The sequence below is a fragment of the Saccoglossus kowalevskii genome, chromosome 7, assembly GCF_978046115.1.
Source record: "Saccoglossus kowalevskii chromosome 7, keSacKowa6.1, whole genome shotgun sequence".
Classification (NCBI taxonomy): Eukaryota; Metazoa; Hemichordata; class Enteropneusta; family Harrimaniidae; genus Saccoglossus; species Saccoglossus kowalevskii.
In genome coordinates this window covers 16,164,572-16,186,190 of record NC_140647.1, presented here as the reverse complement: position 1 = coordinate 16,186,190, position 21,619 = coordinate 16,164,572, and the positions used below count along the sequence as shown (strand labels likewise).

The 21,619-nt window shown below is 37.9% G+C and overlaps 17 non-coding genes across 17 annotated transcripts; all 17 read right to left on the bottom strand.

Annotated features, from left to right (window-relative positions):
- Positions 1–3,999: 3,999 nt before the first annotated feature.
- On the bottom strand, positions 4,000–4,083 carry TRNAL-CAG (transfer RNA leucine (anticodon CAG)). Its single transcript has one exon. It is a non-coding gene; the product is annotated as a tRNA-Leu (tRNA).
- Positions 4,084–5,013: 930 nt separating this feature from the next.
- Positions 5,014–5,097, bottom strand: TRNAL-CAG (transfer RNA leucine (anticodon CAG)). The gene has a single exon. It is a non-coding gene; the product is annotated as a tRNA-Leu (tRNA).
- Positions 5,098–6,027: 930 nt separating this feature from the next.
- TRNAL-CAG (transfer RNA leucine (anticodon CAG)) lies at positions 6,028–6,111 on the bottom strand. The gene has a single exon. It is a non-coding gene; the product is annotated as a tRNA-Leu (tRNA).
- Positions 6,112–7,042: 931 nt separating this feature from the next.
- On the bottom strand, positions 7,043–7,126 carry TRNAL-CAG (transfer RNA leucine (anticodon CAG)). Its single transcript has one exon. It is a non-coding gene; the product is annotated as a tRNA-Leu (tRNA).
- A 930-nt stretch (positions 7,127–8,056) lies between these two features.
- On the bottom strand, positions 8,057–8,140 carry TRNAL-CAG (transfer RNA leucine (anticodon CAG)). Its single transcript has one exon. It is a non-coding gene; the product is annotated as a tRNA-Leu (tRNA).
- A 514-nt stretch (positions 8,141–8,654) lies between these two features.
- On the bottom strand, positions 8,655–8,738 carry TRNAL-CAG (transfer RNA leucine (anticodon CAG)). The gene has a single exon. It is a non-coding gene; the product is annotated as a tRNA-Leu (tRNA).
- A 923-nt stretch (positions 8,739–9,661) lies between these two features.
- TRNAL-CAG (transfer RNA leucine (anticodon CAG)) lies at positions 9,662–9,745 on the bottom strand. The gene has a single exon. It is a non-coding gene; the product is annotated as a tRNA-Leu (tRNA).
- Positions 9,746–10,675: 930 nt separating this feature from the next.
- Positions 10,676–10,759, bottom strand: TRNAL-CAG (transfer RNA leucine (anticodon CAG)). Its single transcript has one exon. It is a non-coding gene; the product is annotated as a tRNA-Leu (tRNA).
- A 930-nt stretch (positions 10,760–11,689) lies between these two features.
- On the bottom strand, positions 11,690–11,773 carry TRNAL-CAG (transfer RNA leucine (anticodon CAG)). Its single transcript has one exon. It is a non-coding gene; the product is annotated as a tRNA-Leu (tRNA).
- A 930-nt stretch (positions 11,774–12,703) lies between these two features.
- On the bottom strand, positions 12,704–12,787 carry TRNAL-CAG (transfer RNA leucine (anticodon CAG)). Its single transcript has one exon. It is a non-coding gene; the product is annotated as a tRNA-Leu (tRNA).
- A 930-nt stretch (positions 12,788–13,717) lies between these two features.
- TRNAL-CAG (transfer RNA leucine (anticodon CAG)) lies at positions 13,718–13,801 on the bottom strand. The gene has a single exon. It is a non-coding gene; the product is annotated as a tRNA-Leu (tRNA).
- A 929-nt stretch (positions 13,802–14,730) lies between these two features.
- On the bottom strand, positions 14,731–14,814 carry TRNAL-CAG (transfer RNA leucine (anticodon CAG)). Its single transcript has one exon. It is a non-coding gene; the product is annotated as a tRNA-Leu (tRNA).
- Positions 14,815–16,756: 1,942 nt separating this feature from the next.
- Positions 16,757–16,840, bottom strand: TRNAL-CAG (transfer RNA leucine (anticodon CAG)). The gene has a single exon. It is a non-coding gene; the product is annotated as a tRNA-Leu (tRNA).
- A 931-nt stretch (positions 16,841–17,771) lies between these two features.
- Positions 17,772–17,855, bottom strand: TRNAL-CAG (transfer RNA leucine (anticodon CAG)). Its single transcript has one exon. It is a non-coding gene; the product is annotated as a tRNA-Leu (tRNA).
- Positions 17,856–18,786: 931 nt separating this feature from the next.
- TRNAL-CAG (transfer RNA leucine (anticodon CAG)) lies at positions 18,787–18,870 on the bottom strand. Its single transcript has one exon. It is a non-coding gene; the product is annotated as a tRNA-Leu (tRNA).
- Positions 18,871–19,800: 930 nt separating this feature from the next.
- TRNAL-CAG (transfer RNA leucine (anticodon CAG)) lies at positions 19,801–19,883 on the bottom strand. Its single transcript has one exon. It is a non-coding gene; the product is annotated as a tRNA-Leu (tRNA).
- Positions 19,884–20,814: 931 nt separating this feature from the next.
- Positions 20,815–20,898, bottom strand: TRNAL-CAG (transfer RNA leucine (anticodon CAG)). The gene has a single exon. It is a non-coding gene; the product is annotated as a tRNA-Leu (tRNA).
- Positions 20,899–21,619: the final 721 nt, after the last annotated feature.

Genomic DNA, 21,619 nt, shown 5'->3' with positions numbered 1-21,619 from the left:
TAAAGCCATTCTATTCAGGCTCTCCTGAGAAATAACGACCTCCCCGCAATAAAATAACTCGGCCAGGATAGAACTTTATACAATACGAAGCGTCCTTGTAGTGGGGGTTTTATTCTATACTCAAAATAAACTGACAACCGACAGCGCTTTACAGAAATTACACGATCAGAGCATCAATCAGTCAATCAATTTCTACCATTCTTAAAAGCCGTTCTGCACAACATTCAACCTGGTTTCATTGTCGCAGTATCGTTCAATACTCGCCGATACGGTGTAACAATTGTTAGTTCTATATTTGCAAAAAACAGCAATATTAAGTTATGTGTTGTTGCTATGCAGTCACGTGCACGTCTTCGAAATGGGCGAATGGACGCGTGAACTTTAATTTCAATTACTGGCTTCTGATAAATACAACCATGTTGGCTTCAACTTTGAACAAATCGACTCGTCTGTCATGTTGATTGGTTGTTTATCACACATGACGCAACAAAATCTGGTCTTTATAAAACGTCGATTTAGCTAACAGAATTTTTTTTCAAATTTATTTATGAAAGTTAGACCTTGCCATTCAATATGGGAAGTAGATCTTTAATGATCACAATTGTTTAATATTCCTAAAGTCATCTCATAGTTGTCTGGCTAGCGTGCTATCTATTTTTCAGCATGTTATGAAAAGCATTTTCACTAATATTGTAAATCACCATTGTATACATGCATATACCTAAATCATACAAACAGTAATGTTTTATAGCTATTTAGTGTACGTTTTATTCTATGTTTATGTTATATTTAATTTGTAGTCAGACTATTTTTCTATTTAAAACGGGACGAACAAACCTTTGCGCAATATTATTGTCATTAACAACAGTAAAAAAAAATGTCATAGCTATGGTGCCATCAACGGACAATCTGAGTGTAGAATTTATATATATTTAAAAGTAAAACAATGTTTCCACACGTCATGGTATTATCGCCCTCTTGAGTTTTGTTCATTACATATCTCGAATATTAGCCAACACTATTAATTGTATTCATCTCGTCATTAGGTACTAACGTAGAAAAAATACAATACGTAATCCATATCGAAAACGCATGGACGTATTAGTTTGCAAGTGCAATATTTATTTTGCCGTTTATTTTTAATCCCCGCCGGACGTAGTTCGAAACGGGGACGTGTGTTTTGGATTCCGTGCGTGCCTGGACAGATTTTCTTCAAAGCTGGTACAAAGAGAGTAATAATGGGAGACATGTGCACATCATTTAATTTTTGATTTGGTTGACCTTTGGAAGATTGGCGGCCATTTTTGTCCCACAAAAAACACCAAAAATCAACATTTGGACATTTCATACACATGTTTCTCGGACATGCCTAGACCGACTACATTCAAACTTCGTATTGACATCAGTCATAGTGGGTTACTGATGCTATTCATTTTTGTGTGTGATTCAATTCAAAATAGCCGAGTGGAGGCCATTATGTTTTTATGAGTTGCGTGTTGATGGTTGATCAAGCAACGGTGTTCTATGAATTCTAATTAACTAATCAGGGAAAGTAAGTTAAACTTGCCGGCACCACAGTGTGCATGATCAGTGAAAGTAATATAAACTTGATGGCACCACAGTGTGCATGTTGATAGTTGATAAAGCATCATGTTCTATCAATCCTAATTAACCAATCAGTGAGAGTATTGTAGACTTGATGGCACCAGTGTGCATGTTGATTATTGATCAAGTATTGTTTTCTATGAATCCCAATTAACCAATCCGTGAAAGTAATGTGAAGTTGATGGCACCAGTGTGTATATTGATTATTGATCAAGTATTGTGTTCTATGAATCTAAATTAACCAATCAGTGAAAGTTATGTGAACTTGATGGCACCAGTGTGCATGATCAGTATAAGTAATATTGATTTGATGATGCCATGTGGTCTCAATAACGTTGATAGTGTCCATAATTAGTCCGCGAATGTATTGCTCATTTTGATTACAATTATCTGGTGAGCCGTTCATTTCAACTAAGTTTTACTAACCTGAATAACCTATAACTGAAGTTAGTATGGATTGGTTGATATGTAATGGCATTACTAATAAATACTGTCACTTGTACTCTGGTTTGCCTTCATTGCTGTAAATATGAACTTGCATAAGAGTATAGTTCATCAATTCCTATAAAAAGCAGTTGTAAATAATTTGCCAACAAATTTCAGTTAAATATCTTACAAGATGCTCTTAATATTGACAAGCATGGCCGAAATTTGTCTTTAGATGTACGCAATCCTTGAGAGCGGGGAAGGGGTATCGTCTGGTATCTCGTGTAAGAAATAGACAAGGGATGAAGGCTCAAGCGAGCTCATATTTTTCAAACTGGGAAAAACAGGTTAACAGAATGCACAAATAAAATATATAAAAAATACCATCTACCGTTTGTCATTATCAGTTTCTAAACATAATCTGACTATGCTATTCATTGTTTGACAAAGTCACTAAAACCTAAATCAGTCTAAGCATGGAAACATGGTGGAGGGCATGTACAATGACAAGGGATTCCACTTTATGTTGTAACAATTTCACAATACGCAAAAAGGAGAGTTTCCTAGATCGAAGTGTCACCGTTACTTGTCCAAAAACCAAAGCTTCACATATGAATCTAACAGCTGATGTAATTTATGTACGCCCTCACACATCACATTACAGATAAAACGCAGTAGAAACTAAACATTGGCTAAAAAAATCTCACGATTTGTTGGCTAAAAAATCTGATAGACTAATTGGTGGTATTTTACCAATAGAACGCTCTGTCTGCCTGACATCTAATTGTTGTGCTACCAAATAGAAAAATCATAGTCATTACTTTGTAAGGCTATACGATTTCGTTTCAACAACTACATCATTATCACCAGTCCATGTCGAATCACAAATCAGTCTAAGCAAAGCTACGAACAGGTGGAATCCGACATTGTCGTATGATTTTCACGTCATACCAAAACGATTGTCAGAAGTGGGATTCGAACCCATGTCTACAGACGTAGACTGCCACCTTAACGCAGCGCCTTAGACCACTCGGCCATGCTGACATGTTTACCATTAAAGACAATAAACACAAATCATCAGGTATTTTGCTCATAAGAATCATTGTGAACAAGTATATCATTGTCGCAAGTTCATGTCGAATGACAAATCAGTCTAAGAATAGCAGCAGGCGGATCTCATGAATAATGACAAGGAGTCTCATATTGTGGTATCAATTACGCGTAATGTAAAAAGGTTTGTCAGAAGTGGGACACCAACTCACGCTTACACTTCTGGACTGCCGCTTAAAAACAGCGACTTAAGGTTGATACCACTTATTAGATATTCATGGTCGAAGGTGTTAGCGTTTGGATGAGTTTCTATAAATAAACGTTTGCAAAGATGAAAACATTGTTTTAGCTTGCAGGAAACACATGGGTTTGATATAATTCGTTTGAGGAAATCAAATGTTTTCCAGCTCAAACTCCTACAAAATGGATGTAAACAAAATATACAGATTTGTCAACCTTACTGCCTTCATGAATATACCCAGAAAAGCAGCCATTTTTGAAGTGTCTAATCGAGGGTTTCCTAGATCCAAGAAGCAACGCTACTCGTCCAAAAACAAAGCTTCACACATGAATCTAACAGCTGATGTAATTTATGTACGCCTTCACTCACCACATTACAGATAAAACGCAGTAGAAACTAAACATTGGCTAACAAACACCTCACGATTTGTTGGCTAAACATCTGATAGACTAATTGGTGGTATTTTACCAATGGAACGCTCTGCCTGCCTGACATCTAATTCTTGTGCTACCAAATAGAAAAACCACTGTCATTACTTTTGTTAAGGCTATACGATTTCTTGTCAACAACTACATAATTATCACAAGTTCATGTCGAAACACAAATCAGTCTAAGCAAAGCTATAAACAGGTGGGATCCCACTTTGTGGTATGACTTTTACATCATACCAACATAATTGTCAGAAGTGGGATTCGAACCCACGCCTACAGATGTAGACTGCGACCTGAACGCAGCGCCTTAGACCACTCGGTCATCCTGGCACATATTTTTATACCATCAGAAACAATAAACACAAATCATCAGGTATTTTGCTGATAAGAATCATTGTGAACAAGTATATAATTGTCACAAGTTCATGTCGAATGACAAATCAGTATAAGAATAGCAGCAGGCGGATCTCATGAATAATGAAAAGGAGTCTCATATTGTGGTATCAATTACACATCATGCAAAAAGGTTTGTCAGAAGTGGGACACCAACTCACGCTTACACTTCTAGACTGCGGCTTAAAAGCAGCGACTTAAGGTTGATACCACTTAATAGATCTTCATGGCCGACAGTGTTAGCGATTGAATGCGTTTCTATAAATAAACGTTTGCAAAGATGAAAACATTGTTTTAGCCTGCTGGAAACACATGTGTTTGATACAATTCGTTTCAGGAAATCACAAGTTTTCCAGCTCAAACTCCTACAAAATGGACGTAAACAAAATATACAGATTTGTCAACCTTACTGCCTTCATGAATATACCCAGAAAAGCAGCCATTTTTGAAGTGTCTAATCGAGGGTTTCCTAGATCCAAGAGGCAACGCTACTCGTCCAAAAACAAAGCTTCACACATGAATCTAATAGCTGATGTAATTTATGTACGCCTTCACTCATCACATAATAGATAAAATGCGGTAGAAAGTAAACATTGGCTAGCAAACACCTCACGATTTGTTGCCAAAATACCTGATAGACTAATTGGTGGTATTTTACCAATGCAACGCTCTGCCTGCCTGACATCTAATTGTTGTGCTACCAAATAGAATAACCACCGTTATTACTTTTGTTAAGGCTATACGATATCTTGTCAACAACTACACCATTATCACAAGTTCATGTCGAATCACAAATCAGTCTAAGCAAAGCTATAAACAGGTGGGATCCCACTTTGTGGTATGATTTTCACATCATACCAAAATAATTGTCAGAAGTGGGATTCGAACCCACGCCTACAGATGTAGACTGCGACCTGAACGCAGCGCCTTAGACCACTCGGCCATCCTGACACATATTTTGTATACCATCAGAAACGATAAACACAAATCATCGGTATTTTGCTGATAAGAATCATTGTGAACAAGTATATCATTGTAACAAGTTCATGTCGAATGACAAATCAGTCTAAGAATAGCAGCAGGCGGATCTCATGAATAATGAAAAGGAGTCTCATATTGTGGTATCAATTACACATCATGCAAAAACGTTTGTCAGAAGTGGGACACCAACTCACACTTACAATTCTAGACTGCGGCTTAAAAGCAGCGACTTAAGGTTGATACCACTTAATAGATCTTCATGGCCGACAGTGTTAGCGATTGAATACGTTTCTATAAATAAACGTTTGCAAAGTTGAAAACATTGTTTTAGCCTGCTGGAAACACATGTGATTGATGTAATTCGTTTCAGGAAATCACAAGTTTTCCAGCTCAAACTCCTACAAAATGGATGTAAACAAAATATACAGATTTGTCAACCTTAATCCCTTCATGAATATACCCGGAAATGCAGCCATTTTTGAAGTGTCTAAACGAGGGTTTCCAAGATCCAAGAAGAAACGCTACTTATCCAAAAACAAAGCTTCACACATGAATCTAACATCTGATGTAATTTATGTACGCCTTCACTCATCACATTACAGATAAAACGCGGAGGAAACTAAACATTGGCTAACAAACACTTCACGATTTGTTGGCTAAACATCTGATAGACTAATTGGTGGTATTTTACCAATGGAACGCTCTGCCTGCCTGACATCTAATTCTTGTGCTACCAAATAGAAAAACCACTGTCATTACTTTTGTTAAGGCTATACGATATCTTGTCAACAAATACATCATTATCACAAGTTCATGTCGAATCACAAATCAGTCTAAGCAAAGATATAAACAGGTGGGATCCCACTTTGTGGTATGATTTTCACATCATACCAAAATAATTGTCAGAAGTGGGATTCGAACCCACGCCTACACATGTAGACTGCGACCTGAACGCAGCGCCTTAGACCACTCGGGCATCCTGACACATATTTTGTATTCCATCAAAGACAATAAACACAAATCATCAGGTATTTTACTGATAAGAATCATTGTGAACAAGTATATCATTGTCACAAGTTCATGTCGAATGACAAATCAGTATAAGAATAGCAGCAGCCGGATCTCATGAATAATGAAACGGAGTCTCATATTGTGGTATCAATTACACATCATGCAAAAAGGTTTGTCAGAAGTGGGACACCAACTCACGCTTACACTTCTAGACTGCGGCTTAAAAGCAGCGACTTAAGGTTGATACCACTTAATAGATCTTCATGGCCGACAGTGTTAGCGATTGAATGCGTTTCTATAAATAAACGTTTGCAAAGATGAAAACATTGTTTTAGCCTGCTGGAAACACATGTGTTTGATACAATTCGTTTCAGGAAATCACATGTTTTCCAGCTCAAACTCCTACAAAATGGACGTAAACAAAATATACAGATTTGTCAACCTTACTGCCTTCATGAATATACCCAGAAAAGCAGCCATTTTTGAAGTGTCTAAACGAGGGTTTCCAAGATCCAAGAAGCAACGCTACTTGTCCAAAAACAAAGCTTCACACATGAATCTAACATCTGATGTAATTTATGTACGCCTTCACTCATCACATTACAGATAAAATGCGTTAGAAACTAAACATTGGCTAGCAAACACCTCACGATTTGTTGCCAAAATATCTGGTAGACTAATTGGTGGTATTTTACCAATGGAACGCTCTGCCTGCCTGACATCTAATTGTTGTGCTACCAAATAGAAAAACCACCGTTATTACTTTTGTTCAGGCTATATGATATCTTGCCAACAACTACATCATTATCACAAGTTCATGTCGAATAACAAATCAGTCTAAGCAAAGCTATAAACAGGTGGGAGCCCACTTTGTGGTATGATTTTCACATCATACCAAAATAATTGTCAGAAGTGTGATTCGAACCCACGCCTACAGATGTAGACTGCGACCTGAACGCAGCGCCTTAGACCACTCGGCCATGCTGACACATATTTTGTATACCATCAGAAACAATAAACACAAATCATCAGGTATTTTGCTGATAAGAATCATTGTGAACAAGTATATCATTGTCACAAGTTTATGTCGAATGACAAATCAGTCTAAAAATAGCAGCAGGCGGATCTCATGAATAATGACAAGGAGTCTCATATTGTGGTATCAATTACACATCATGCAAAAAGGTTTGTCAGAAGTGGGACACCAACTCACGCTTACACTTCTAGACTGTGGCTTAAAAGCAGCGACTTAAGGTTGATACCACTTAATAGATCTTCATGGCCGACAGTGTTAGCGATTGGATGCGTTTCTATAAATAAACGTTTGCAATGATGAAAACATTGTTTTAGCCTGCTGGAAACACATGTGATTGATATAATTCGTTTCAGGAAATCACATGTTTTCCAGCTCAAACTCCTACAAAATGGACGTAAACAAAATATACAGATTTGTCAACCTTACTGCCTTCATGAATATACCCAGAAAAGCAGCCATTTTTGAAGTGTCTAATAGAAGGTTCCTAGAACCAAAAGGCAACGCTACTTGTCCAAAAACAAAGCTTCACACATGAATCTAACATCTGATGTAATTTATGTACGCCTTCACTCATCACATTACAGATAAAACGCGGTAGAAACTAAACATTGGCTAACAAACACTTCACGATTTGTTGGCTAAACATCTGATAGACTAATTGGTGGTATTTTACCAATGGAACGCTCTGCCTGCCTGACATCTAATTCTTGTGCTACCAAATAGAAAAACCACTGTCACTACTTTTGTTAAGGCTATACGATATCTTGTCAACAACTACATCATTATCACAAGTTCATGTCGAATCACAAATCAGTCTAAGCAAACCTATAAACAGGTGGGATCCCACTTTGTGGTATGATTTTCACATCATACCAAAATAATTGTCAGAAGTGGGATTCGAACCCACGCCTACAGATGTAGACTGCGACCTGAACGCAGCGCCTTAGACCACTCGGGCATCCTGACACATATTTCGTATTCCATCAGAGACAATAAACACAAATCATCAGGTATTTTACTGACAAGAATCATTGTGAACAAGTATATCATTGTCACAAGTTCATGTCGAATGACAAATCAGTATAAGAATAGCAGCAGGCGGATCTCATGAATAAACAAAGCTTCACACATGAATCTAACAGCTGATGTAATTTATGTAAGCCTTCACTCATCGCATTACAGATAAAACTCGGTAGAAACTAAACATTGGCTAACAAACACCTGACGATTTGTTGGCTAAACATCTGATAGACTAATTGGTGGTATTTTACCAATGGAACTCTCTGCCTGCCTGACATCTAATTCTTGTTCTACCAAATAGAAAAACCACTGTCATTACTTTTGTTAAGGCTATACGATTTCTTGTCAACAACTACATCATTATCACAAGTTCATGTCGAATCAAAAATCAGTCTTAGCAAAGATATAAACTGGTGGGATTCCACTTTGTGGAAGGATTTTCACATCATACGAAAATAATTGTCAGAAGTGGGATTCGAACCCACGCCTACAGATGTAGACTGCGACCTGAACGCAGCGCGTTAGACCACTCGGCCATCCTGACACATATTTGTTATACCATCAGAGACAATAAACACAAATCATCAGGTATTTTGCTGATAAGAATCATTGTGAACAAGTATATCATTGTCACAAGTTCATGTCGTATGGCAAATCAGTCTAAGAATAGCAGCAGGCGGATCTCATGAATAATGAAAAGGAGTCTCATATTGTGGTATCAATTACACATCATGCAAAAAGGTTTGTCAGAAGTGGGACACCAACTCACGCTTACACTTCTAGACTGCGTCTTAAAAGCAGCGACTTAAGGTTGATACCACTTAATAGATCTTCATGGCCGACAGTGTTAGCGATTGGCTGCGTTTCTATAAATAAACGTTTGTAAAGTTGAAAACATTGTTTTAGCCTGCTGGAAACACATGTGATTGATGTAATTCGTTTCAGGAAATCACATGTTTTCCAGCTCAAACTCCTAATGTAAACAAAATATACAGATTTGTCAACCTTAATCCCTTCATGAATATACCCGGAAATGCAGCCATTTTTGAAGTGTCTAATCGAGGGTTTCCAAGATCCAAGAAGCAACGCTACTTGTCCAAAAACAAAGCTTCACACATAAATCCTACAGCTGATGTAATTTATGTAAGCCTTCACTCATCGCATTACAGATAAAACCCGGTAGAAACTAAACATTGGCTAACAAACACCTCACGATTTGTTGGCTAAACATCTGATAGACTAATTGGTGGTATTTTACCAATGGAACGCTCTGCCTGACTGACATCTAATTCTTGTTCTACCAAATAGAAAAACCACTGTCATTACTTTTGTTAAGGCTATACGATTTCTTGTCAACAACTACATCATTATCACAAGTTCTCGTCGAATCACAAATCAGTCTAAGCAAAGCTATAAACAGGTGGGATCCCACTTTGTGGTATGATTTTCACATCATACCAAAATAATTGTCAGAAGTGGGATTCGAACCCACGCCTACAGATGTAGACTGCGACCTGAACGCAGCGCCTTAGACCACTCGGCCATCCTGACACATATTCTGTATACCATCAGAAACAATAAACACAAATCATCAGGTATTTTGCTGATAAGAATCATTGTGAACAAGTATATCATTGCACAAGATCATGTCGAATGGCAAATCAGTCTAAGAATAGCAGCAGGCGGATCTCATGAATAATGAAAAGGAGTCTCATATTGTGGTATCAATTACACATCATGCAAAAAGGTTTGTCAGAAGTGGGACACCAACTCACGCTTACACTTCTAGGCTGCGGCTTAAAAGCAGCGACTTAAGGTTGATACCACTTAATAGATCTTCAAGGCCGACAGTGTTAGCGATTGGATGCGTTTCTATAAATAAACGTTTGCAAAGTTGAAAACATTGTTTTAGCCTGCTGGAAACACATGTGATTGATATAATTCGTTTCAGGAAATCACATGTTTTCCAGCTCAAACTCCTTAAAAATGGATGTAAACAAAATATACAGATCTGTCAACCTTACTGCCTTCATGAATATACCCGGAAAAGCAGCCATTTTTGAAGTGTCTAATCGAGGGTTTCCAAGATCCAAGAAGCAACGCTACTTGTCCAAAAACAAAGCTTCACACATGAATCTAACAGCTGATGTAATTTATGTACGCCTTCACTCATCACATTAAAGATAAAATGCGTTACAAACTAAACATTGGCTAGCAAACACCTCACGATTTGTGGCCAAAATATCTGGTAGACTAATTGGTGGTATTTTACCAATGGAACGCTCTGCCTGCCTGACATCTAATTCTTGTGCTATCAAATAGAAAAACCACCGTCATTACTTTTGTTAAGGCTATACGATATCTTGTCAACAACTACATCATTATCACAAGTTCATGTCGAATCACAAATCAGTCTAAGCAAAGCTATAAACAGGTGGGATCCCACTTTGTGGTATGATTTTCACATCATACCAAAATAATTGTCAGAAGTGGGATTCGAACCCACGCCTACAGATGTAGACTGCGACCTGAACGCAGCGCCTTAGACCACTCGGCCATCCTGACACATATTCTGTATACCATCAGAAACAATAAACACAAATCATCAGGTATTTTGCTGATAAGAATCATTGTGAACAAGTATATCATTGCACAAGTTCATGTCGAATGGCAAATCAGTCTAAGAATAGCAGCAGGCGGATCTCATGAATAATGAAAAGGAGTCTCATATTGTGGTATCAATTACACATCATGCAAAAAGTTTTGTCAGAAGTGGGACACCAACTCACGCTTACACTTCTAGACTGCGGCTTAAAAGCAGCGACTTAAGGTTGATACCACTTAATAGATCTTCAAGGCCGACAGTGTTAGCGATTGGATGCGTTTCTATAAATAAACGTTTGCAAAGATGAAAACATTGTTTTAGCCTGCTGGAAACACATGTGATTGATGTAATTCGTTACAGGAAATCACATGTTTTCCAGCTCAAACTCCTACAAAATGGATGTAAACAAAATATACAGATTTGTCAACCTTAATCCCTTCATGAATATACCCGGAAAAACAGCCATTTTTGAAGTGTCTAATCGAGGGTTTCCAAGATCCAAGAAGCAACGCTACTTGTCCAAAAACAAAGCTTCACACATGAATCTAACAGCTGATGTAATTTATGTAAGCCTTCACTCATCACATTACAGATAAAAGGCGGTAGAAACTAAACATTGGCTAACAAACACTTCACGATTTGTTGGCTAAACATCTGATAGACTAATTGGTGGTATTTTACCAATGGAACGCTCTGCCTGCCTGACATCTAATTCTTGTGCTACCAAATAGAAAAACCACCGTCATTACTTTTGTTAAGGCTATACGATATCTTGTCAACAACTACATCATTATCACAAGTTCATGTCGAATCACGTATCAGTCTAAGCAAAGCTATAAACAGGTGGGATCCCACTTTGTGGTATGATTTTCACATCATACCAAAATAATTGTCAGAAGTGGGATTCGAACCCACGCCTACAGATGTAGACTGCGACCTGAACGCAGCGCCTTAGACCACTCGGCCATCCTGACACATATTCTGTATATCATCAAAGACAATAAACACAAATCATCAGGTATTTTGCTGAAAAGAATCATTGTGAACAAGTATATCATTGCACAAGTTCATGTCGAATGACAAATCAGTCTAAGAATAGCAGCAAGCGGATCTCATGAATAATAAAAAGGAGTCTCATATTGTGGTATCAATTACACATCATGCAAAAAGGTTTGTCAGAAGTGGGACACCAACTCACGCTTACACTTCTAGGCTGCGGCTTAAAAGCAGCGACTTAAGGTTGATACCACTTAATAGATCTTCAAGGCCGACAGTGTTAGCGATTGGATGCGTTTCTATAAATAAACGTTTGCAAAGTTGAAAACATTGTTTTAGCCTGCTGGAAACACATGTGATTGATATAATTCGTTTCAGGAAATCACATGTTTTCCAGCTCAAACTCCTTAAAAATGGATGTAAACAAAATATACAGATCTGTCAACCTTACTGCCTTCATGAATATACCCGGAAAAGCAGCCATTTTTGAAGTGTCTAATCGAGGGTTTCCAAGATCCAAGAAGCAACGCTACTTGTCCAAAAACAAAGCTTCACACATGAATCTAACAGCTGATGTAATTTATGTACGCCTTCACTCATCACATTAAAGATAAAATGCGTTACAAACTAAACATTGGCTAGCAAACACCTCACGATTTGTGGCCAAAATATCTGGTAGACTAATTGGTGGTATTTTACCAATGGAACGCTCTGCCTGCCTGACATCTAATTCTTGTGCTATCAAATAGAAAAACCACCGTCATTACTTTTGTTAAGGCTATACGATATCTTGTCAACAACTACATCATTATCACAAGTTCATGTCGAATCACAAATCAGTCTAAGCAAAGCTATAAACAGGTGGGATCCCACTTTGTGGTATGATTTTCACATCATACCAAAATAATTGTCAGAAGTGGGATTCGAACCCACGCCTACAGATGTAGACTGCGACCTGAACGCAGCGCCTTAGACCACTCGGCCATCCTGACACATATTCTGTATACCATCAGAAACAATAAACACAAATCATCAGGTATTTTGCTGATAAGAATCATTGTGAACAAGTATATCATTGCACAAGTTCATGTCGAATGGCAAATCAGTCTAAGAATAGCAGCAGGCGGATCTCATGAATAATGAAAAGGAGTCTCATATTGTGGTATCAATTACACATCATGCAAAAAGTTTTGTCAGAAGTGGGACACCAACTCACGCTTACACTTCTAGACTGCGGCTTAAAAGCAGCGACTTAAGGTTGATACCACTTAATAGATCTTCAAGGCCGACAGTGTTAGCGATTGGATGCGTTTCTATAAATAAACGTTTGCAAAGATGAAAACATTGTTTTAGCCTGCTGGAAACACATGTGATTGATGTAATTCGTTACAGGAAATCACATGTTTTCCAGCTCAAACTCCTACAAAATGGATGTAAACAAAATATACAGATTTGTCAACCTTAATCCCTTCATGAATATACCCGGAAAAACAGCCATTTTTGAAGTGTCTAATCGAGGGTTTCCAAGATCCAAGAAGCAACGCTACTTGTCCAAAAACAAAGCTTCACACATGAATCTAACAGCTGATGTAATTTATGTAAGCCTTCACTCATCACATTACAGATAAAAGGCGGTAGAAACTAAACATTGGCTAACAAACACTTCACTATTTGTTGGCTAAACATCTGATAGACTAATTGGTGGTATTTTACCAATGGAACGCTCTGCCTGCCTGACATCTAATTCTTGTGCTACCAAATAGAAAAACCACCGTCATTACTTTTGTTAAGGCTATACGATATCTTGTCAACAACTACATCATTATCACAAGTTCATGTCGAATCACGTATCAGTCTAAGCAAAGCTATAAACAGGTGGGATCCCACTTTGTGGTATGATTTTCACATCATACCAAAATAATTGTCAGAAGTGGGATTCGAACCCACGCCTACAGATGTAGACTGCGACCTGAACGCAGCGCCTTAGACCACTCGGCCATCCTGACACATATTCTGTATATCATCAAAGACAATAAACACAAATCATCAGGTATTTTGCTGAAAAGAATCATTGTGAACAAGTATATCATTGCACAAGTTCATGTCGAATGACAAATCAGTCTAAGAATAGCAGCAAGCGGATCTCATGAATAATAAAAAGGAGTCTCATATTGTGGTATCAATTACACATCATGCAAAAACGTTTGTCAGAAGTGGGACACCAACTCACGCTTACACTTCTAGACTGCGGCTTAAAAGCAGCGACTTAAGGTTGATACCACTTAATAGATCTTCATGGCCGACAGTGTTAGCGATTGGATGCGTTTCTATAAATAAACGTTTGCAAAGATGAAAACATTGTTTTAGCCTGCTGGAAACACATGTGTTTGATATAATTCGTTTCAGGAAATCACAAGTTTTCCAGCTCAAACTCCTACAAAATGGACGTAAACAAAATATACAGATTTGTCAACCTTACTGCCTTCATGAATATACCCAGAAAAGCAGCCATTTTTGAAGTGTCTAATCGAGGGTTCCTAGATCCAAGAGGCAACGCTACTTGTCCAAAAACAAAGCTTCACACATGAATCTAACAGCTCATGTAATTTATGTAAACCTTCACTCATCACATTAAAGATAAAATGCGTTACAAACTAAACATTGGCTAGCAAACACCTCACGATTTGTGGCCAAAATATCTGATAGACTAATTGGTGGTATTTTACCAATGGAACGCTCTGCCTGCCTGACATCTAATTCTTGTGCTATCAAATAGAAAAACCACCGTCATTACTTTTGTTAAGGCTATACGATATCTTGTCAACAACTACATAATTATCACAAGTTCATGTCGAATCACAAATCAGTCTAAGCAAAGCTATAAACAGGTGGGATCCCATTTTGTGGTATGATTTTCACATCATACCAAAATAATTGTCAGAAGTGGGATTCAAACCCACGCCTACAGATGTAGACTGCGACCTGAAAGCAGCGCCTTAGACCACTCGGCCATCCTGACATATATTTTGTATACCATCAAAGACAATAAACACAAATCATCAGGTATTTTACTGATAAGAATCATTGTGAACAAGTATATCATTGTCACAAGTTCATGTCGAATGGCAAATCAGTCTAAGAATAGCAGCAGGCGGATCTCATGAATAATGAAAAGGAGTCTCATATTGTGGTATCAATTACACATCATGCAAAAAGGTTTGTCAGAAGTGGGACACCAACTCACGCTTACACTTCTAGATTGCGGCTTAAAAGCAGCGACTTAAGGTTGATACCACTTAATAGATCTTCATGGCCGACAGTGTTAGCGATTGGATGCGTTTCTATAAATAAACGTTTGCAAAGTTGAAAACATTGTTTTAGCCTGCTGGAAACACATGTGATTGATATAATTCGTTTCAGGAAATCACATGTTTTCCAGCTCAAACTCCTTAAAAATGGATGTAAACAAAATATACAGATCTGTCAACCTTACTGCCTTCATGAATATACCCGGAAAAGCAGCCATTTTTGAAGTGTCTAATCGAGGGTTTCCAAGATCCAAGAAGCAACGCTACTTGTCCAAAAACAAAGCTTCACACATGAATCTAACAGCTGATGTAATTTATGTACGCCTTCACTCATCACATTAAAGATAAAATGCGTTACAAACTAAACATTGGCTAGCAAACACCTCACGATTTGTGGCCAAAATATCTGATAGACTAATTGGTGGTATTTTACCAATGGAACGCTCTGCCTGCCTGACATCTAATTCTTGTGCTATCAAATAGAAAAACCACCGTCATTACTTTTGTTAAGGCTATACGATATCTTGTCAACAACTACATAATTATCACAAGTTCATGTCGAATCACAAATCAGTCTAAGCAAAGCTATAAACAGGTGGGATCCCATTTTGTGGTATGATTTTCACATCATACCAAAATAATTGTCAGAAGTGTCAAACCCACGCCTACAGATGTAGACTGCGACCTGAACGCAGCGCCTTAGACCACTCGGCCATCCTGACATATATTTTGTATACCATCAAAGACAATAAACACAAATCATCAGGTATTTTACTGATAAGAATCATTGTGAACAAGTATATCATTGTCACAAGTTCATGTCGAATGGCAAATCAGTCTAAGAATAGCAGCAGGTGGATCTCATGAATAATGAAAAGGAGTCTCATATTGTGGTATCAATTACACATCATGCAAAAAGGTTTGTCAGAAGTGAGACACCAACTCACGCTTACACTTCTAGATTGTGGCTTAAAAGCAGCGACTTAAGGTTGATACCACTTAATAGATCTTCATGGCCGACAGTGTTAGCGATTGGATGCGCTTCTATAAATAAACGTTTGCAATGTTGAAAACATTGTTTTAGCCTGCTGAAAACACATGTGATTGATATAATTCGTTTCAGGAAATCACATGTTTTCCAGCTCAAACTCCTTAAAAATGGATGTAAACAAAATATACAGATCTGTCAACCTTACTGCCTTCATGAATATACCCGGAAAAGCAGCCATTTTTGAAGTGTCTAATCGAGGGTTTCCAAGATCCAAGAAGCAACGCTACTTGTCCAAAAACAAAGCTTCACACATAAATCCTACAGCTGATGTAATTTATGTAAGCCTTCACTCATCGCATTACAGATAAAACCCGGTAGAAACTAAATATTGGCTAACAAACACCTCACGATTTGTTGGCTAAACATCTGATAGACTAATTGGTGGTATTTTACCAATGGAACGCTCTGCCTGCCTGACATCTAATTCTTGTTCTACCAAATAGAAAAACCACTGTCATTACTTTTGTTAAGGCTATACGATTTCTTGTCAACAACTACATCATTATCACAAGTTCATGTCGAATCACAAATCAGTCTAAACAAAGCTATAAACAGGTGGGATTCCACTTTGTGGTAGGATTTTCACATCATACGAAAATAATTGTCAGAAGTGGGATTCGGACCCACGCCTACAGATGTAGACTGCGACCTGAACGCAGCGCCTTAGACCACTCGGCCATCCTGACATATATTTTGTATACCATCAAAGACAATAAACACAAATCATCAGGTATTTTACTGATAAGAATCATTGTGAACAAGTATATCATTGTCACAAGTTCATGTCGAATGGCAAATCAGTCTAAGAATAGCAGCAGGCGGATCTCATGAATAATGAAAAGGAGTCTCATATTGTGGTATCAATTACACATCATGCAAAAAGGTTTGTCATAAGTGGGACACCAACTCACGCTTACACTTCTAGATTGCGGCTTAAAAGCAGCGACTTAAGGTTGATACCACTTAATAGATCTTCATGGCCGACAGTGTTAGCGATTGGATGCGTTTCTATAAATAAACGTTTGCAAAGTTGAAAACATTGTTTTAGCCTGCTGGAAACACTTGTGATTGATATAATTCGTTTCAGGAAATCACATGTTTTCCAGCTCAAACTCCTTAAAAATGGATGTAAACAAAATATACAGATCTGTCAACCTTACTGCCTTCATGAATATACCCGGAAAAGCAGCCATTTTTGAAGTGTCTAATCGAGGGTTTCCAAGATCCAAGAAGCAACGCTACTTGTCCAAAAACAAAGCTTCACACATGAATCTAACAGCTGATGTAATTTATGTACGCCTTCACTCATCACATTAAAGATAAAATGCGTTACAAACTAAACATTGGCTAGCAAACACCTCACGATTTGTGGCCAAAATATCTGGTAGACTAATTGGTGGTATTTTACCAATGGAACGCTCTGCCTGCCTGACATCTAATTCTTGTGCTATCAAATAGAAAAACCACCGTCATTACTTTTGTTAAGGCTATACGATATCTTGTCAACAACTACATCATTATCACAAGTTCATGTCGAATCACAAATCAGTCTAAGCAAAGCTATAAACAGGTGGGATCCCACTTTGTGGTATGATTTTCACATCATACCAAAATAATTGTCAGAAGTGGGATTCGAACCCACGCCTACAGATGTAGACTGCGACCTGAACGCAGCGCCTTAGACCACTCGGCCATCCTGACATATATTTTGTATACCATCAAAGACAATAAACACAAATCATCAGGTATTTTACTGATAAGAATCATTGTGAACAAGTATATCATTGTCACAAGTTCATGTCGAATGGCAAATCAGTCTAAGAATAGCAGCAGGCGGATCTCATGAATAATGAAAAGGAGTCTCATATTGTGGTATCAATTACACATCATGCAAAAAGTTTTGTCAGAAGTGGGACACCAACTCACGCTTACACTTCTAGACTGCGTTTTAAAAGCAGCGACTTAAGGTTGATACCACTTAATAGATCTTCATGGCCGACAGTGTTAGCGATTGGCTGCGTTTCTATAAATAAACGTTTGTAAAGTTGAAAACATTGTTTTAGCCTGCTGGAAACACATGTGATTGATATAATTCGTTTCAGGAAGTCACATGTTTTCCAGCTCAAACTCCTACAAAATGGATGTAAACAAAATATACAGATTTGTCAACCTTAATCCCTTCATGAATATACCCGGAAATGCAGCCATTTTTGAAGTGTCTAATCGAGGGTTTCCAAGATCCAAGAAGCAACGCTACTTGTCCAAAAACAAAGCTTCACACATAAATCCTACAGCTGATGTAATTTATGTAAGCCTTCACTCATCGCATTACAGATAAAACCCGGTAGAAACTAAATATTGGCTAACAAACACCTCACGATTTGTTGGCTAAACATCTGATAGACTAATTGGTGGTATTTTACCAATGGAACGCTCTGCCTGCCTGACATCTAATTCTTGTTCTACCAAATAGAAAAACCACTGTCATTACTTTTGTTAAGGCTATACGATTTCTTGTCAACAACTACATCATTATCACAAGTTCATGTCGAATCACAAATCAGTCTAAACAAAGCTATAAACAGGTGGGATTCCACTTTGTGGTAGGATTTTCACATCATACGAAAATAATTGTCAGAAGTGGGATTCGGACCCACGCCTACAGATGTAGACTGCGACCTGAACGCAGCGCCTTAGACCACTCGGCCATCCTGACATATATTTTGTATACCATCAAAGACAATAAACACAAATCATCAGGTATTTTACTGATAAGAATCATTGTGAACAAGTATATCATTGTCACAAGTTCATGTCGAATGGCAAATCAGTCTAAGAATAGCAGCAGGCGGATCTCATGAATAATGAAAAGGAGTCTCATATTGTGGTATCAATTACACAACATGCAAAAAGGTTTGTCAGAAGTGGGACACCAACTCACGCTTACACTTCTAGATTGCGGCTTAAAAGCAGCGACTTAAGGTTGATACCACTTAATAGATCTTCATGGCCGACAGTGTTAGCGATTGGATGCGTTTCTATAAATAAACGTTTGCAAAGTTGAAAACATTGTTTTAGCCTGCTGGAAACACATGTGATTGATATAATTCGTTTCAGGAATCACATGTTTTCCAGCTCAAACTCCTTAAAAATGGATGTAAACAAAATATACAGATCTGTCAACCATACTGCCTTCATGAATATACCCGGAAAAGCAGCCATTTTTGAAGTGTCTAATCGAGGGTTTCCAAGATCCAAGAAGCAACGCTACTTGTCCAAAAACAAAGCTTCACACATGAATCTAACAGCTGATGTAATTTATGTACGCCTTCACTCATCACATTAAAGATAAAATGCGTTACAAACTAAACATTGGCTAGCAAACACCTCACGATTTGTGGCCAAAATATCTGGTAGACTAATTGGTGGTATTTTACCAATGGAACGCTCTGCCTGCCTGACATCTAATTCTTGTGCTATCAAATAGAAAAACCATCGTCATTACTTTTGTTAAGGCTATACGATATCTTGTCAACAACTACATCATTATCACAAGTTCATGTCGAATCACAAATCAGTCTAAGCAAAGCTATAAACAGGTGGGATCCCACTTTGTAGTATGATTTTCACATCATACCAAAATAATTGTCAGAAGTGGGATTCGAACCCACGCCTACAGATGTAGACTGCGACCTGAACGCAGCGCCTTAGACACTAGGCCATCCTGACATATATTTTGTATACCATCAAAGACAATAAACACAAATCATCAGGTATTTTACTGATAAGAATCATTGTGAACAAGTATATCATTGTCACAAGTTCATGTCGAATGGCAAATCAGTCTAAGAATAGCAGCAGGCGGATCTCATGAATAATGAAAAGGAGTCTCATATTGTGGTATCAATTACACATCATGCAAAAAGTTTTGTCAGAAGTGGGACACCAACTCACGCTTACACTTCTAGACTGCGGCTTAAAAGCAGCGACTTAAGGTTGATACCACTTAATAGATCTTCATGGCCGACAGTGTTAGCGATTGGATGCGTTTCTATAAATAAACGTTTGCAAAGATGAAAACATTGTTTTAGCCTGCTGGAAACACATGTGTTTGATATAATTCGTTTCAGGAAATCACATGTTTTCCAGCTCAAACTCCTACAAAATGGACGTAAACAAAATATACAGATTTGTCAATCTTAATCCCTTCATGAATATACCCGGAAAAACAGCCATTTTTGAAGTGTCTAATCGAGGGTTTCCAAGATCCAAGAAGCAACGCTACTTGTCCAAAAACAAAGCTTCACACATGAATCTAACAGCTGATGTAATTTATGTAAGCCTTCACTCATCACATTACAGATAAAAGGCGGTAGAAACTAAACATTGGCTAACAAACACTTCACGATTTGTTGGCTAAACATCTGATAGACTAATTGGTGGTATTTTACCAATGGAACGCTCTGCCTGCCTGACATCTAATTCTTGTTCTACCAAATAGAAAAACCACTGTCATTACTTTTGTTAAGGCTATACGATTTCTTGTCAACAACTACATCATTATCACAAGTTCATGTCGAATCACAAATCAGTCTAAACAAAGCTATAAACAGGTGGGATTCCACTTTGTGGTAGGATTTTCACATCATACGAAAATAATTGTCAGAAGTGGGATTCGGACCCACGCCTACAGATGTAGACTGCGACCTGAACGCAGCGCCTTAGACCACTCGGCCATCCTGACATATATTTTGTATACCATCAAAGACAATAAACACAAATCATCAGGTATTTTACTGATAAGAATCATTGTGAACAAGTATATCATTGTCACAAGTTCATGTCGAATGGCAAATCAGTCTAAGAATAGCAGCAGGCGGATCTCATGAATAATGAAAAGGAGTCTCATATTGTGGTATCAATTACACATCATGCAAAAAGGTTTGTCAGAAGTGGGACACCAACTCACGCTTACACTTCTAGATTGCGGCTTAAAAGCAGCGACTTAAGGTTGATACTACTTAATAGATCTTCATGGCCGACAGTGTTAGCGATTGGATGCGTTTCTATAAATAAACGTTTGCAAAGTTGAAAACATTGTTTTAGCCTGCTGGAAACACATGTGATTGATATAATTCGTTTCAGGAAATCACATGTTTTCCAGCTCAAACTCCTTAAAAATGGATGTAAACAAAATATACAGATCTGTCAACCTTACTGCCTTCATGAATATACCCGGAAAAGCAGCCATTTTTGAAGTGTCTAATCGAGGGTTTCCAAGATCCAAGAAGCAACGCTACTTGTCCAAAAACAAAGCTTCACACATGAATCTAACAGCTGATGTAATTTATGTACGCCTTCACTCATCACATTAAAGATAAAATGCGTTACAAACTAAACATTGGCTAGCAAACACCTCACGATTTGTGGCCAAAATATCTGGTAGACTAATTGGTGGTATTTTA